The sequence below is a fragment of the Sycon ciliatum genome, chromosome 8, assembly GCF_964019385.1.
Source record: "Sycon ciliatum chromosome 8, ocSycCili1.1, whole genome shotgun sequence".
Lineage (NCBI taxonomy): Eukaryota > Metazoa > Porifera > Calcarea > Leucosolenida > Sycettidae > Sycon > Sycon ciliatum.
In genome coordinates this window covers 19575120-19589642 of record NC_088650.1, presented here as the reverse complement: position 1 = coordinate 19589642, position 14523 = coordinate 19575120, and the positions used below count along the sequence as shown (strand labels likewise).

The 14523-nt window shown below is 45.7% G+C and overlaps 1 long non-coding RNA gene across 1 annotated transcript; it reads right to left on the bottom strand.

Moving 5' to 3' along the window:
* Window positions 1-354: 354 nt before the first annotated feature.
* On the bottom strand, window positions 355-12389 carry LOC135823253 (uncharacterized). Its single transcript, XR_010554638.1, has 3 exons — window positions 12143-12389; window positions 8759-8812; window positions 355-1594 (listed from the first exon to the last, which is right to left on the bottom strand). It is a non-coding gene; the product is annotated as an uncharacterized LOC135823253 (long non-coding RNA).
* Between the last annotated feature and the right edge of the window lie 2134 nt (window positions 12390-14523).

Sequence of the window (14523 nt, the reverse complement as noted above, 5' to 3'; positions counted from 1 at the left end):
GTGTGTGTGTGTGTGTGTGTGTGTGTGTGTGTGTGTGTGTGTGTGTGTGTGTGTGTGTGTGGTGTGGTGAGCCCATAAGTGGGATCATTTTCAAGTCCACCCAGAGTTTTGGGGATTTCAGGGGGTGTCGTCCGTTGGGCGGTTCAATAGCCAATTGAGTCATCTTTCCAACATTCCTTTTGAATCTCTCTCCCCTCTCCCGGGGAGACCCACGTAACCAGTTTTGGCAGTGAGCAACAAGTACAACAAGTACAAGTGTGTGTGTGTGTGTGTGTGTGTGTGTGTGTGTGTGTGTGTGTATTTGTGTGTGTGGCATGCAACGGTGTACATACTCCGACTCACAAACAGACTGTGTTGTATTTGTTATATCAGTATGTATATGCAAGAATATCATATAATATGTTTTTTGGTAAAGAAAAATAAGGTGCACGATACACGTACTACCGCATAGCGATAATGATGTACACTATCAGTTCCAAACATGATGGCACAAAATACCGGTATATTGTAGTTGTATGATTGTTCGGAGAGAGATATGGGGAGATAGAGAGAGCTTCAAATGCGTGCAAAAAAAACTATGCATGCTTCCCTGCAGTGACAAAACTGTAACTATCATGCGGTGATACATGTTTGTTACTCACAAAAAGGCTTCATGGCAGAGAAAGGGACATGGGATATTTTTTTTATGTATTTTACAGACAAGTGTGTAAAACTGGAGGTAAGTAGAACGAGCAGCAAAAAAGGTATAGAATAGCAATGGAGACAGATTATGTTTGGGGGGGGGGGAGAGAGAGAGTACTTGCACACACACAAATATACACATGTGTGTGTGTGTGTGTGTGTGTGTGTGTGTGTGTATGTGTGTGTGTGTGTGTGTGAGAGAGGGTGTGTGTGTGTGTGTGTGTGCGTGTGCGTGTGTGTGTGTGTGTGTGTGCAGGGGGTCAAAACTATACTATTGAAAGAGTTGAAAAGTGGCCAAGACCCTTACCTGGGACGTGCCATTGGCAGGTCGGGTACACGGCCTTTCTAAAACATTAACTTAATTTCTGCATAATCTGAGTTGGCTGATTCACATACATAAAACGTCGGAGCCGTGGCAGAGCGACGATGGGCAATGGCAGGACCTGGGCGACTGAATTGTGCACTGGACTTTCGTGTTGCTCCCTCTGGCCTTCGCATGCTGGCGCGGCGTGGTGGAATTGCAGGAGCCGTGGGAGCCGTGGGAGCCGAGTGGCTAGGGAAAGACCGGAGAGAAGGAATGTTCTCTGGCGCTTCGCCAGCAATAGAGTGGCGAGCGGGACGCTTGACGGGAATTGGTTCTGTGGTTTTCAAGTCGGCACAAGAAAGCCGCCTTGGCTTCACCGGTACTGCCCTGGAGGAGGTTTTGGTGTCCTTTGTACTCGGGCCTCCGCCTAGGTTTGCCTTTCCCGTCAGGGACGGCTTTTTAGAGAAAAAGGACGCAACTGTTTGGCGCAAGGAACGGCCACTTGATGAGCTGGTCGGCGCTGATGATGACTTAGCGCTACTGCTAGTGTTACTGGCATTGCTGCTAGATGCATCCGCCATCACCAGTCAATATTGTTACCAGCACTCCCTGCATTTCACCAACAGCAACAACAACGACAGTAGCAGAAAACGTCAGCATCAACAGCATCAACATCATCATCATCATCATAGGAAAAAGCCACTTGTACGGGCAAGTCAACATGCATATCATCAAACTAAAAGTGATTGGGGTAATCAAATCAAAACCGTTTTGAAAATAATTGAACACAAAAGCAATAAAACATTGATGTTATTGTTTTGACCAGGTGGTGATCAGGGAAATCAACTCAAACTCAACTCATAATCAATTTGTGAATGATTGAATGTTGAAATGTACAACAAAATACATGTACTATGTACTATGTACATGGTAGAACTACTGGTATACGACCTAGGCCCACAGGCTTGTACGACGAAGCTTCGCTATGTTCGAACTTGGCCTGGGCTTACCGGTATGCGCGAGCATGGGCTTATACGCGGGTAGGCTTATCCGTGGGATTCTACGGTATTTTGAGTTCATCACATCTTTTAACCAATAAATACATCATGAATATGCCCCCCCCCCCCCCCCCTCCCAACCACATCCTTTCACTTCATACTCCCGCAACACCCAGTATTATCTACTTAGTATGCCGTTTTCGTACCTGGCATCTGGCAAGCATGAATACCGACTGCGGCTCAAGTCCGATTCATAATTCACTTTGGGTTTAGGAAAGGTTTTGCAGAGCACACACAAGTTGAAGCCAAGTCAATGTTTCACCTCAACCAGCATTGCACAGCATTCCCATATGCAGCATGAAGAATGAATCGGGCTTTAGGGCGTTCCCCTCTGGTTAAGAACAACAACAACAACAACAACAACAACAACAACAACAACAACAACAACAACAACAACAACAACAACACGCGTGCTCAAAGCAGGGAGTCGTAAGAGGCTTTTACGACTCCCTGGTTCAAAGGTCAACTCGAGTGACATAAACGGGCCCAAACAGGCTGTAAATGAGCACGTGACCGCTTATTCAACCGTGTTCGATTGGAAATAAGGGCCGAATGCTGCATCGCAGCCTTTTCGAACCAAAACCAGTCGACTCAGCGGCCAAAAGACTACAGCATATGGACCAATCGCGGTCATCCGCGCTTTTATAAGAACAAAACGGCGTTTTTAGTGACTTTTCCATACAAATCCCTATCTAGTAGGGCGCAGTCACCCAGTTTCGGTGGAAGTGCGCGAGTTCGATTGGGAATAAAGGAGGAAGGGAGCGTCTCAGCTTCCTCGGACCAAGACCATTCGACTCAGCACCCCGAAGACTACAACTGGTGAAAATTTGATTTTAGGGTATACTTCCCCTTTCTAAAGCCCGCTCAATCGTAATTTTACCACTCTTTGATGACGCGTCGAGGGCCTTGGATTAGTTTAAAGCCTGCTGAATATACAGGTAGACTCCCTCTAATTCGAATACGGTATAATTCGAACATTCCGTGTAATTCGAACTTTTTCGTCGTACCGATCTTCTGCAAGTCACTTCAAGTCAAATTCGAATGCATAATTCGAAGTACCAAAAGTGCGCCCGCTGGATAATTTGAACTCTGTCTTCATACAGAACTGTCTTTATACAGAACTGTCTTCGTACAGAACTGAGCAGTTTACAGTACAGTGACTACATGTATGTCCTTCGAGGGCGTATTTCGAAATGAGATGGAGTTGCTCTACTCCTAATTCGAAGTTCATTTTTTCTCCTTCTCTAGCCAAGAGTAACTCAAAAGTCGATCCCTGGTCCGCTCCAGGATCGACAATAGCGTTGAAGAAACCCACCTTCTCTCAACATTTGATTGAAGCCTGTGCAAGGCAAAGTTGCAAGATTTTATTGAAGACGACTTCTTCCAGGTGGCTGGCTCCCTTCGCGGATCTCAGTGGCTTGTCATGCCGCGCCAGCTCATGCGCAAAGAAGTTTGGGACTGAGCAACAACTGGAAATCGTACAAATTATTGTCTATGCCTATGCTCCACTTCCGTTATTCAGAACGACGTGCTGCTCTTCGACGGGCTTTCATGACGCAGTGAAGGCAGCGCTGTTCTTTTCCATCGAAAATGTTTCAGGATAGCTGCAGCGATTGAAAATTGCTTCACTAGAACTTCATAGAAGATGAAAATAATGTCCAATGACTTTGTGTCCATCCAGTGTTTTAATTTAACTTTGGTAGCGTACACATGGTATACTAATTAACGCATACATCTGTATTGATTCCTTTATAACTTCGAGATCCATCAAAGAATTCTAATGAAATTTTCTGTACTCTTTCTTTAGACAGCACAAATACAATGCCACGACAAAACTAGACCAGAAGTGTGACCCTGCCTGTGGCTAGACTTGACCAGTGTGGCCTTCCGATCTTTACAAAATCTGGCACGGCGTGCACCATACAGAACACATTGCATTGGAAATGATACCAATTCTCATGTATTGATGTTCTATAGTCCACTTCGGAGGGCACTAACCTAAGAACACCATGAGAAATTCCATGAATCTCACCAGAGGCCAAAAATTCATACGGGAGTAAAATGCGCAACACCAGCAATTCAAGAAGCAGGCAGAAAACAATCCAAGTATCAGCTAGTCAACAGGAGAGAGGTTAGTGCCCCGGACAATCCAGCAAGGAATCAAAAATACATACCGTATTTCCACAAATAGTAGGCCGGTCTACTATTTTTTCAACCTCGTCCTAACCTGGCCTTATAATCGAGGACGGTCTTGTATTCGAGGATGGTCTTTTATTCTTTCAACCTAGTTTGACCCCGGTCTTCTTTTTCTCGCCACACAGTTTTATCCCCGTTCTTCCATTTTCTTCTACACAGTTTGAGCACGGTCTTCTATTTTTTCCCACAGTTTGAGCACGGTCTTCTATTTTTAACACAAGAACAAAGACTCATTTAGTAGGCCCGGTCTTCTAATCGGAGACGGTCTTTTATTTTTTCAATCGCCCCCTGCCCCGGCCTTGTATACGAGGAAGGCGTTGTAAACGAGGACGGCCTTTTATTTGCGGAAATACGGTACTATGTACATACAGAATAACAATATCCATAGAGATACGCTGCACGGAAGAGTCCAAAAGCAGCTAAAAATGGAGAAAATTAGCTATCAAAATTGGCCAGTTTTCCTGCATATTGGTAGCTGCCAGTCACACTAAAACATACCAGACCCAAAAGTTGGCTCCTCAGTCTCCACAGTTTCATCTTCCAAGCCCTTCTTGATCCTCCTGAGCCTCTTTCTCCTTGACTTTGCTGCTGCACTGCACTTTGCAAGGCTCTTCTCCATGCGTGAAACATCGAGATCGGAGAAGGCTGGACGGGTGCAGTCTCCAACAGGGCAATTCATTTCGCAAAGGATGTGCTCGAAAGTACCAATGCCATGGTTGAAATGAATCACAGCCAGGTAAACAGCAATGTTGACAACACATGCACCAGCAAACTCCGTTTTAGGCAAATATGACCATACCAGCTTGTTAAAACACTCATTGCGATTCTGTGTCGCACCCTTCTCGCACTTCAGCAGCAGCTGGTTGTCGGCAAGGTCACAATACACTGGCACCATCAGTTTGTAGATAGGCTTTGGAATAGGGTTGTGGTGTTCGTAAGGCTTGTCAGCAGCAGCTTTGTGGTAGCCACAGCAGCTATCATTTGGGCAGAACTCATGACGGGGATTCTCATCAGTGGATGCACGATGACAAAGCGAGGCACACATAGCTTTCCACATAGCACAGTAGTCACCACTATTCTCTCTTATCACCTTCCCATACCGGTTCTGCAAGGAGTCAATGATGAGCTTGTTTGTCAGGCGTCCACTACCGCTGATACAGGTCGTCCCCCGTTAATACGAGTCCGGTTAGTACATAAACCCCGTTAATACATAAGAAATCTCAAGTCCCGGACGAAATGTGGTCACTTCCATACAAATTTTGTCGGTTAGTACATAATTCGTTAGTACATAAACCCCGTTAGTACATAACATTTCTCCGTACCCGCATGTCATCTACCTCAATAGTACATAATTTGTCGGTCTTTTGGCCTTCCAGTGGAGGCACATCGTGTTCTAGTTTCTACTTGTGGACGCAATGAACTCAGAAACCAGAGCGCACATCACAAACGGACAAAGCTCTGTTTTTTTCCGAGTGACTGTACAGGCACGGCTGGGCATGTATCATGTAAACTGTAGAATCTTCGCTAACTGTGACCGTTATAACATAATTTTATGTTATATCGAGGGAATCAAGAATATCTCGCTGCCTAGTCGAGGTAGCAAGAAACACTCAGAAAAGTTGAAAAAAGTGAAAAATTCCGGTACACAAGCAAGTTATGTACACTTTCGTTTAGTACATAAACCCCGATAATACATAACATTTGTCAAGTCCCAGAGATTATGTATTAACGAGGGACGACCTGTACTCGGATTTGCCGTCACCTAGCGACTTGGCCAGTCTCCCATGCAGTAACGGACATAGCACGATAGAGTGAGGAAAAGCCGCGGCGCATCCAGGTACCATCCGCTGAAACAGCCATATCACCGCCGACAGCATCTTGCACAGCACTGCTAGCACCATCCATGCTTTTCTCAGCAAACACCTCTACTTCAGAATATAGAGCATTCTGGTGGCCAGAGAAACTGCTTCGACTCATTGGCGTTGGCATATTGAGCACTGCACATAATTTTACCCGTGCTTGACGAACACGGCCAATCATGCGCATTGCGAACACTGCGATTTATCTCATAAAGAGATCCTGGGAGCTTGGGCGACATGGACAAAGAAACTTCAGCAGGGCACTCTGAACATGAGAAGGTGATTGTCGCAGCCAGGCCACTGCGTTTTCCCTCCTTCACAATCACATTGCCACTCTTGCATGACTTACACACACAAACAAGTGCAATGGCTGCGAGCAGGAGGCCCAAGCTCACAAAGCGATACCCAACGCCAGAGAAGCCATCACTTGGACCTGCTGGGCCAGTTTATCTGTGATCAGAGTCACCGGCATCGCTCTCTGACTCGGAGCTGCTGTCTATGTCCACATTCCAGGTCGAAAAACTCAAATCTTGCAATTAAAAAATATTTCTCAGAATTGCTGCTTCTAGTGGCGATCGCCTCTTCTTCATCATCCGCGACGGCCTGCTCTTCCGGCGCACTTGCACTACCTTCACGACCAAATTGATTGCCGTGAAATACTCTCTTGGGTGTTCTAGAACGTCGCTTTGCATTGCCTATCGTCTCCAGCAGCTCCTGACAGCAATTATGACAAGGTAATTGTCACAAATTTCACAAAAAAAACACATATTTTTTGCCCAAGCTCCGCTGGCCTGCTGGTCGCGTACGCGCACGCGTAGGCGGCTACACCTCGTGACCAAACCATCACCAGTGAGTGCTGGAAGCTTGGTGTTATCAGAATTTGCCAACAAACCGGGCTGAGAATCACAGGAAACAGCGAAATTGGTGGATTTCCGATTGCGAAAAATCACCGATGCGTACTCCAAATTTTCAAAAATCCAAATTTAATTGCAATCTTCTAGAGCGCGTATCTCCTGTTTCGTTGGTCGTAATCAAAAAAATTTTTACACGCGTAATCTACGGATCAACACCTTTCGTTTGAGCTATTTCTCGACCAGATCAAACAACTTTCAATTTTTTCGAGTTTTTCATGTGTACGCTACAGTCGTCCCTCTCTAATCCGGCACTTTATAATCCAGCACCCTCGATAAACCAGCACAATTTTCAGTAGCCAAAATATCCTCTTCATGCACATTGCAGCAGTAAATCAGATTTGTTAATCCAGCACCCTCCCTAATCCAGCAGATTTTCGTGGCACAAATGGTGCCGGATTATAGAGGGACCACTGTACCTTTTTTAATGAAATGAACTGATTTCGTTGTTGCAAATAAATGTGCAAAAATAACAGGCATGCAATTTCGAGCATTTTGACATACATATCCGTACATGGTACTGCATTTTGGATAATTAGAAGCTAGGGGTCGTTCGTAAATATCGATATTTTTTTCAAGACGATATTTGTTCATTTATTCCCAGATCCCCTCCCCCCCCCCCCCCCCCTCAAAACGAACATACACATGTTTAAGCAAAGGATCGATATTTTTTAATGAAGTGCATTTTCCTCATGAAACGTGACCAGCTGCAACTCTAATTTCACCATACACCTAGGTTGACATTGCCACGGTCGCACAACCTTGCCATGCTATGTTCACGAGGTTGACTTTCACTTTGTGTAGGTCATAAACTGTACATGTTCGAACAGTGCACGTCCATAGATAGAGTTCGATATTTTTTCTCAAAGACGAGACGAACAGGGCCCAAACCCCCTCCCCCCCCCCCCCCCCCCCCGCAAACGAACGAATATCTTCTCTAAAAAAATATCGATATTTGTGGACGGCCCCTTACGGATAATTCGAAGTTGGGGCCTGGCAATTTGAGATTCGAATTAAAGGGAGTAAGGGAGTCTACCTGTACTACAGTAGCGTACATACACATGGAGCTATCAGTGCATGCACTACACTGTACAATGGACCTGTGCTTTTGCCCATGGGCGTTTACACGGAGGTGGTCTAGAAAACGGGACACGAGTGTTGACACTGGGCACCTGGCCATGTAAACGGGCGGTGGGAGTTATACTGAGTGGGCATTTTAATACGAGCTTTTACAGTATTTCACGATGGTTAATATTCACGTTGTGGCCTTCTCGCGAAAATGGCGAACATTAATACAGTGCGGACATTAGGCAGTTAACAGTGTTCATGTTTTGCACGCAACAGGAAGGCATGAGAGATGATACCTGTACTGTATGTGATAGAATATCTATATGGTGCCACACTCCTCGGTGCGTGTGTATGCACTGCACTCTATGAATATTGATGTGTAGATAACACCATGTTAAAGTATATCAGGCACTTCCAGCTCCCAACCATAGAGAGGTTAAGCTGCACATTATTTTTGACGCGACACGAGTTCCGCTCACGTTATTTGGCCCGCGCGTTGGAAAACAACGCAAGAGAGCTGTATCTCACCACAAAATTTGGCATTTTGTATGCTAATTAATGACCTGAAATTGCATGTCACGTCCAAAATAACGTGCAGATTAACCTCTCTCCTGGATTGCCTCTTTTCTCTGACTGGGGTGGCCCTAGCTTAGCTTGAAATGATGTGCAGGTTTTGCTTACATTTGACATCCATTTGCTGGAAGGCAGTCAAGTGGGCTTTCGTCCAACACAACCCTACAAATGAAATGGAGCCGGAAATGAAGCAGAAGAGAGCAGAGAAAATTAATCATTGGGGCTACACAAGGTTGCTACTTAAAAGAAGTAGTACACTTATCTGGAGCAGTTTGCATGGGAGGCTTCTATCTTGTTGATCTTGTTTTAGGACTGCTACAATATTATTTAGCCAATGATCCATTTGTTGCGGCAGCTACCACCCAACTACAAGTGCACATTCTTTACCTCACTGGCTTTTGTTAACCGTTACGAATGCAAACATCATGGCTCGTGCATGAATAGTTGGATGCACTCATTCATTGTGTGTGTGTGTGTGTGTGTGTGTGTGTGTGTGTGTGTGTGTGTGTGTGTGTGTGTGTGTGTGTGTGTGTGTCCCATATGGTGCAGTGGTATGTGCAGTGATTTCCAATCGATAGGTTGCGGGTTCGATTCCCGACGATTATGGTCACACACGTCTTTCTTCTCTTTCTCAGACACTTCCTGACTTTTCTTTCATTCTCCTGGGTGGTTACCAACAGCTAGTGTATGCCGGAGTATGTGGTGTGGTGTGTGTGTATAAAAAGAAAAAAAAGAAAAAAATGGAAAAATGAAAAATAGGGATTCATTGGCCAGAAAAAGTCACTTCAAACAGCTGTGTGGTGGATACCAGGCTAAAAATAGTGGCGGTCAATTCATCAGCCTTGCAAGCTGTTGAATGGTGTAATCCCAGCACAAGTTGCTATGTCTAACATAGCTGTTCTCTATCATCGCTCCCGCGATGGGCATGTCTGAGGTCTGAGGTGTGTGTGTGTGTGTGTGTGTGTGTGTGTGTGTGTGTGTGTGTGTGTGTGTATGTCGGGTGGTGGCAGAGGAGGGGGGGGGGGGGGGGGGGGTGTGAATGGTGTGGCTGTGCATTTTACAGCACCCCAATGACCGTATATGCATGCATGTGTGTGCTTGTGCATGGATGTGTGTGTTTGGGCATGGATGTGTATGTTTGTGCATGTATGTGTGTGTTTGTGCATGTATGTGTTTGCATGCACGCCTGTGTGGGTCTGTTTACACGCACATGAACACGTGTCAATTCAAGTACGCAGTAAGATCACTGTTTCCCAACACGGTGGTCTCCACCTTGTAACATGCTGTCAACCAACACACCATGTTTCAACAAAACAAGGTTTATCTAATACCATGGGTGGATGGTAAGCGCTTCCATTATTGCTCCATGCATTTATGCACGAGCTCATGTTGTAGGTTGTGGTACGGCAGCTGTGCAGTATGTAGTAGCACCTTGTTCTTGCCTTCCGCTGCCAATGCCAATGACGCCAGTTTCTTTCAAATCGATCCGGTGTTGCCTCAGGCGTCGTATGCGTGGTGTTATCTTCTCTGTAGGAATTCTTTGATTTCTTCCCACCTACATTGTAGTACAGTCGCCCCTCTCTAATCTGGCACCTTTTGCTACGGCGTTTTCTGCTGGATTAACGAGGGTGCTGGATTAAGAAATCCTGCCCTCTGACCCGACCCTACCCAATTGCATGCATGTATCATACGTCAAAACGCAGGGTTTTTCGGTGTCGACCCAAGTATTTGGTGCACGGCTTTATATTCTCAACTTTTCTCCAGGAATATACACAGTGATAAAGTGATAAAGAAAACCGAGAACATGTTCACATGTACTCTTGCACACACACACGCACACACCTGAAAATTGGCAGGACACTACTCCTTGCTAAAATAAGAAAGTATGGTTGACTGCTTAGCCGTTGTCTCCTGGACAACATTGACCAGACTGGCCTAGCCTGGCCTGGCAAGGAGTGCACCTGTACGGTACGCGATTTACGACTGCCGGATTATGAAATCAAACTACGTGCAGTTTGAGCGATTCGTTTCAAAAAGTCACTGCCGGAGGCGGAATTCAAGTGCCGGATTAAGATGTAGGAATTGAACGAAAAAAATCGGTTTCGTCAGAAAGTGCGCCGGTTGGCAAGGGTTCCGGATAAACAAGTGCCGGATTAGAGAGGGACGACTGTACATGTATCAAGAGTACATAAACCCCAAGAGTGTGCAACTCGGTTCTCAGAGCTATGAGTGCCCTGCGCGGCGCGCTGCCTGTATCACATAATCAAATGACAATCCAGCTGCCTGGATTTGACTTTTCCTACGGTTTAGCCTCAACGATTTCACGTGCAATGCGGCAAGCTCAAAGACTATGCCCGTGCGTGCCGCATCACGTACAAAACATTCCAAAGTCTCCTAGGGAAGCGGATTTGGAAGCAGGAAACCGTAGCAGATCAATAATGACGCAATGGTCCACAGTTTGTGGCTACCTAATGCAGCCAGCGCGCCAGACCCCATATGCAAATTTGCATACTCTTGCGGCTATGTACTCTTGGTAGTATTTGGCTGGGGTGCGGTGCTCGGTCGGGCACCGAAGAACGGAGCGCCAAAGAACGATCAAGCTAGAATTTTACCAAGTACAGCATACCAATGTATACAGTACACGGTGACTCAACTGTGCATAGACTGTATGTACATGAGAATAAGAACTGTCACTAGGCTAGGAGGCTGACCTCTGAAAATTTGGTGCAATGTAAATCTTAATTTGAATTTGAATCGCAGTGAAGAGACCGTTTTTGGAGTTGAGAAGTGAAGTTTTCTAATTGTGCAAGTGGCTGCGTTGCAGAAGAAAAGGTAGCGAAACCGTTGATCATTTCAACGGCACGAAACTATACCATGTTCAACCAAAATATCAGCGAGACAAGGAAAACGTAAGCGACGGGCGAGAATTCGACTCCTCGTATCTCTTCTCACCAGGGACGAAACACACGGCAAACTGAACGACTATCAACTTGGATTTCGACAACGAAGGAGAATAACTCAAGGGAGATGTAAACCAGAGGACGACAAAGGTGTCGCCATTCGGTACTAGTGTTTATCTCTGAAAATCTGCCAAGTGGCCTAGTGGGCCAATCTGGAAAATACAAGTGCAAGTGGGCCAATCTGGAAAATACAAGTGCAACTTTTTGCAGAGCTCTACAATAGTACAAACTAAAGTCGAACTGTCCAAAATGCGCATGCGTGATATACGACGGAAAAACAAGTTTCTACATTCTACGACAGGGCCCCAAGCTCAAAGGTTATTCGTTTTTACAGAACACAGAAGCACGTTTACAAAAGTAGGCCCCTTGCGAAGAGGGCCGGCTGTTCTCATGGCGCAAGAGCAACCATCACATGAACTTTGAAAGGAATTGAATGACCAGACATTTTTTGGGCCACGCATTGAGGGCCAGAGAGTAGGAGACCAAACTACGGACAAGAAAAGACAAGAGAGGGAGGCAAGAGTGTACGTACCGGTATCCACACGGACTGCATGATATCCACGTCGATAGCAGCTCACCAAAACCAAGCTAAGGAGGTCAATCTATTTCGGAGACGAGCCGTCAATATCCTATCTGTCTTCTTCAACTGATTTCTCTACAGGGTTGAAAAGGCAAGCAACATACTCTATTCTATACAAGAACCTCAACTGCTCACAGCCACACGTGATGATCCAGGACGAAAGGCGCAGCCGCAGTGCGAAATCTACGTCCTTATGAGGGACCAAATCGGTCTTCACTATGGGGGTTGGGTACGACTCCCAGCTCTACACTTGCCTTAAACGATGCTTCTCATGGACCGGGGCGTGCGAAAATCAGCGCGCGCAAGTGCCAAGCGCCATTTTTCGGACCAAGGACCAGTGTCGGCTCGGTACGCAGGTGTCGCACGGCACCGCCTAGAGATCCAGCTACATTTTGTAAATACACATGTACTGTCTGTAGTCAGACATGACAGACGAAACAAGCGCCAGCGCAACTTTCATGTGAAACCTCTATCATCCTCAGCTGCCTGTATGTAGGTCTACCCAGCACCAAACATGGCTGACCTTCAGTTCTAGAAAACTCGCCACCTCTCTTTAAAGTGATGAACTGCGATTTAGTATCTTCGAGAACGCTGGTTCACACGGAACGAGAATCTTCCGCGATGATACATGTACCTCTGCAGTTGGATACTGTGTGTCGGTTCATTTCGAAGAGAGATGATCCAAGTGGAGAAATGTTAGTTTCTTGCCGAAGCAATCATCAGACAACTGTTCTGTTGATCTGGGATACCCATTATGTCACAATGCGGCTCGTGTGTGAGTCTTGTTGCATCATGAAGAATAACCTGTTTTATTGCTCATCGTATAATAGAACGTAGTTTACTCTGCAGGAAGTACCAAAGAGGATGTGAGATGTACATGATTGTATAATGTGCTTCGTGCTGACAGTGACACCTGCACTACCAGTCTCGTGACTATGCAGGAGCTGGTCGTGCTTGTTGGATATATCGGATCATGTAATACTGTGTATTATTGACATGTATTGTAGCGTCAACATGCACAATCAATGCAAAGGACAATTATTTGCGGATAAAGCGGTTCAGTATATGAGCGGTTATGCATTCCGAAATTCGGTTCGGCTTTGGACGTTCATTTATTGAACATCAAAAGTCGACCTTAAGGAGCGGATTTGTACCACCTCTCCGTTGCCTCAGAAGAACCAAATCCATGGCAAAGTCAAACGGTTACGGCGGTATGCATATCGCCTTGTCTTTTCCGCCCACAGATTATGGTGAGGACACTCCAGGCGAAAGGGAGTAGACAGGCAATGGAGAGGAGCAATCAGAGGTAGCTGACTAGATCATTACATAAGGTGTGCAGCCCGCTCTTAACAGACTGTTTTGTGACTAGAGTCAATGCCACACACACAGCGTCAATCACCCGCTCGCAGGTTACTCTGTCTCTTGCTCTTCCCCGGCTAATAACCGCTATGGCTTGCACGCATTAAGCTTCTTAGGTGCAGATCGCTGGAATTCGCTCCCTGCTTCTGTTCGTATTTGCTCCACGCTATCAGACTTCCGCTCATCCATACAAAAACATATAGGGTACCCCGTAAGAAGGCCTTAGGCCTGTGGGAATGCCCTATTAAATATTTAATAATTAATAATAATAATAATAATAATAATGCTGATGTCGCGACGTCAACGCCTGCAAAGCCATGACGAGATAGGAAACATTTGCGCCCACGCCAGCCCTACAAGTGTAGTGCATTTTCGACCTCGCTCCCGCGAATCTGTAGCCGAAGTTTCGGAATGCAAAACCTCTCTACAATTGTTTGTAGCTCTATATCTAATAATTTTATTATTATGAATGTGTGATGGTCGCGGATAGGGAAAATTTTAAATTATTTTCTAGAGACAGTTTTACAAGATAATAAGCAGTCAAAAAATCCGATAACAGGGCACAAAACTGAGACATTCAACGACCTGAGACCTAGCACCAACACACCTGTGATGTGTTGCTTTGCTGCCTCGAATTGCCGCATTGTCATGTTATTAATTTAACTGGTCTCGTCATCGTCCTATCACAGTTTACAGATTTTACATTTAAGTTAATACTTGAAATTGTTGAAAAGCACCAGGTAAGACAAAGAAAGCAAAGAGAGCAAGAAAGAGAGAGAGAGAGAGAGAGAGAGAGAGAGAGAGAGAGAGAGAGAGAGAGAGAGAGAGAGAGAGAGAGAGAGAGAGAGAAGAGAGAGGGGGGGGGGGAGAGAGGGGGAGAGGGAGAGAGAGAGAGAGAGAGACAGACAGACAGAGACAGAGAGGGAGAGAGAGCCAGACAGAGAGAGACACACACACACACAGACACAGAGAGA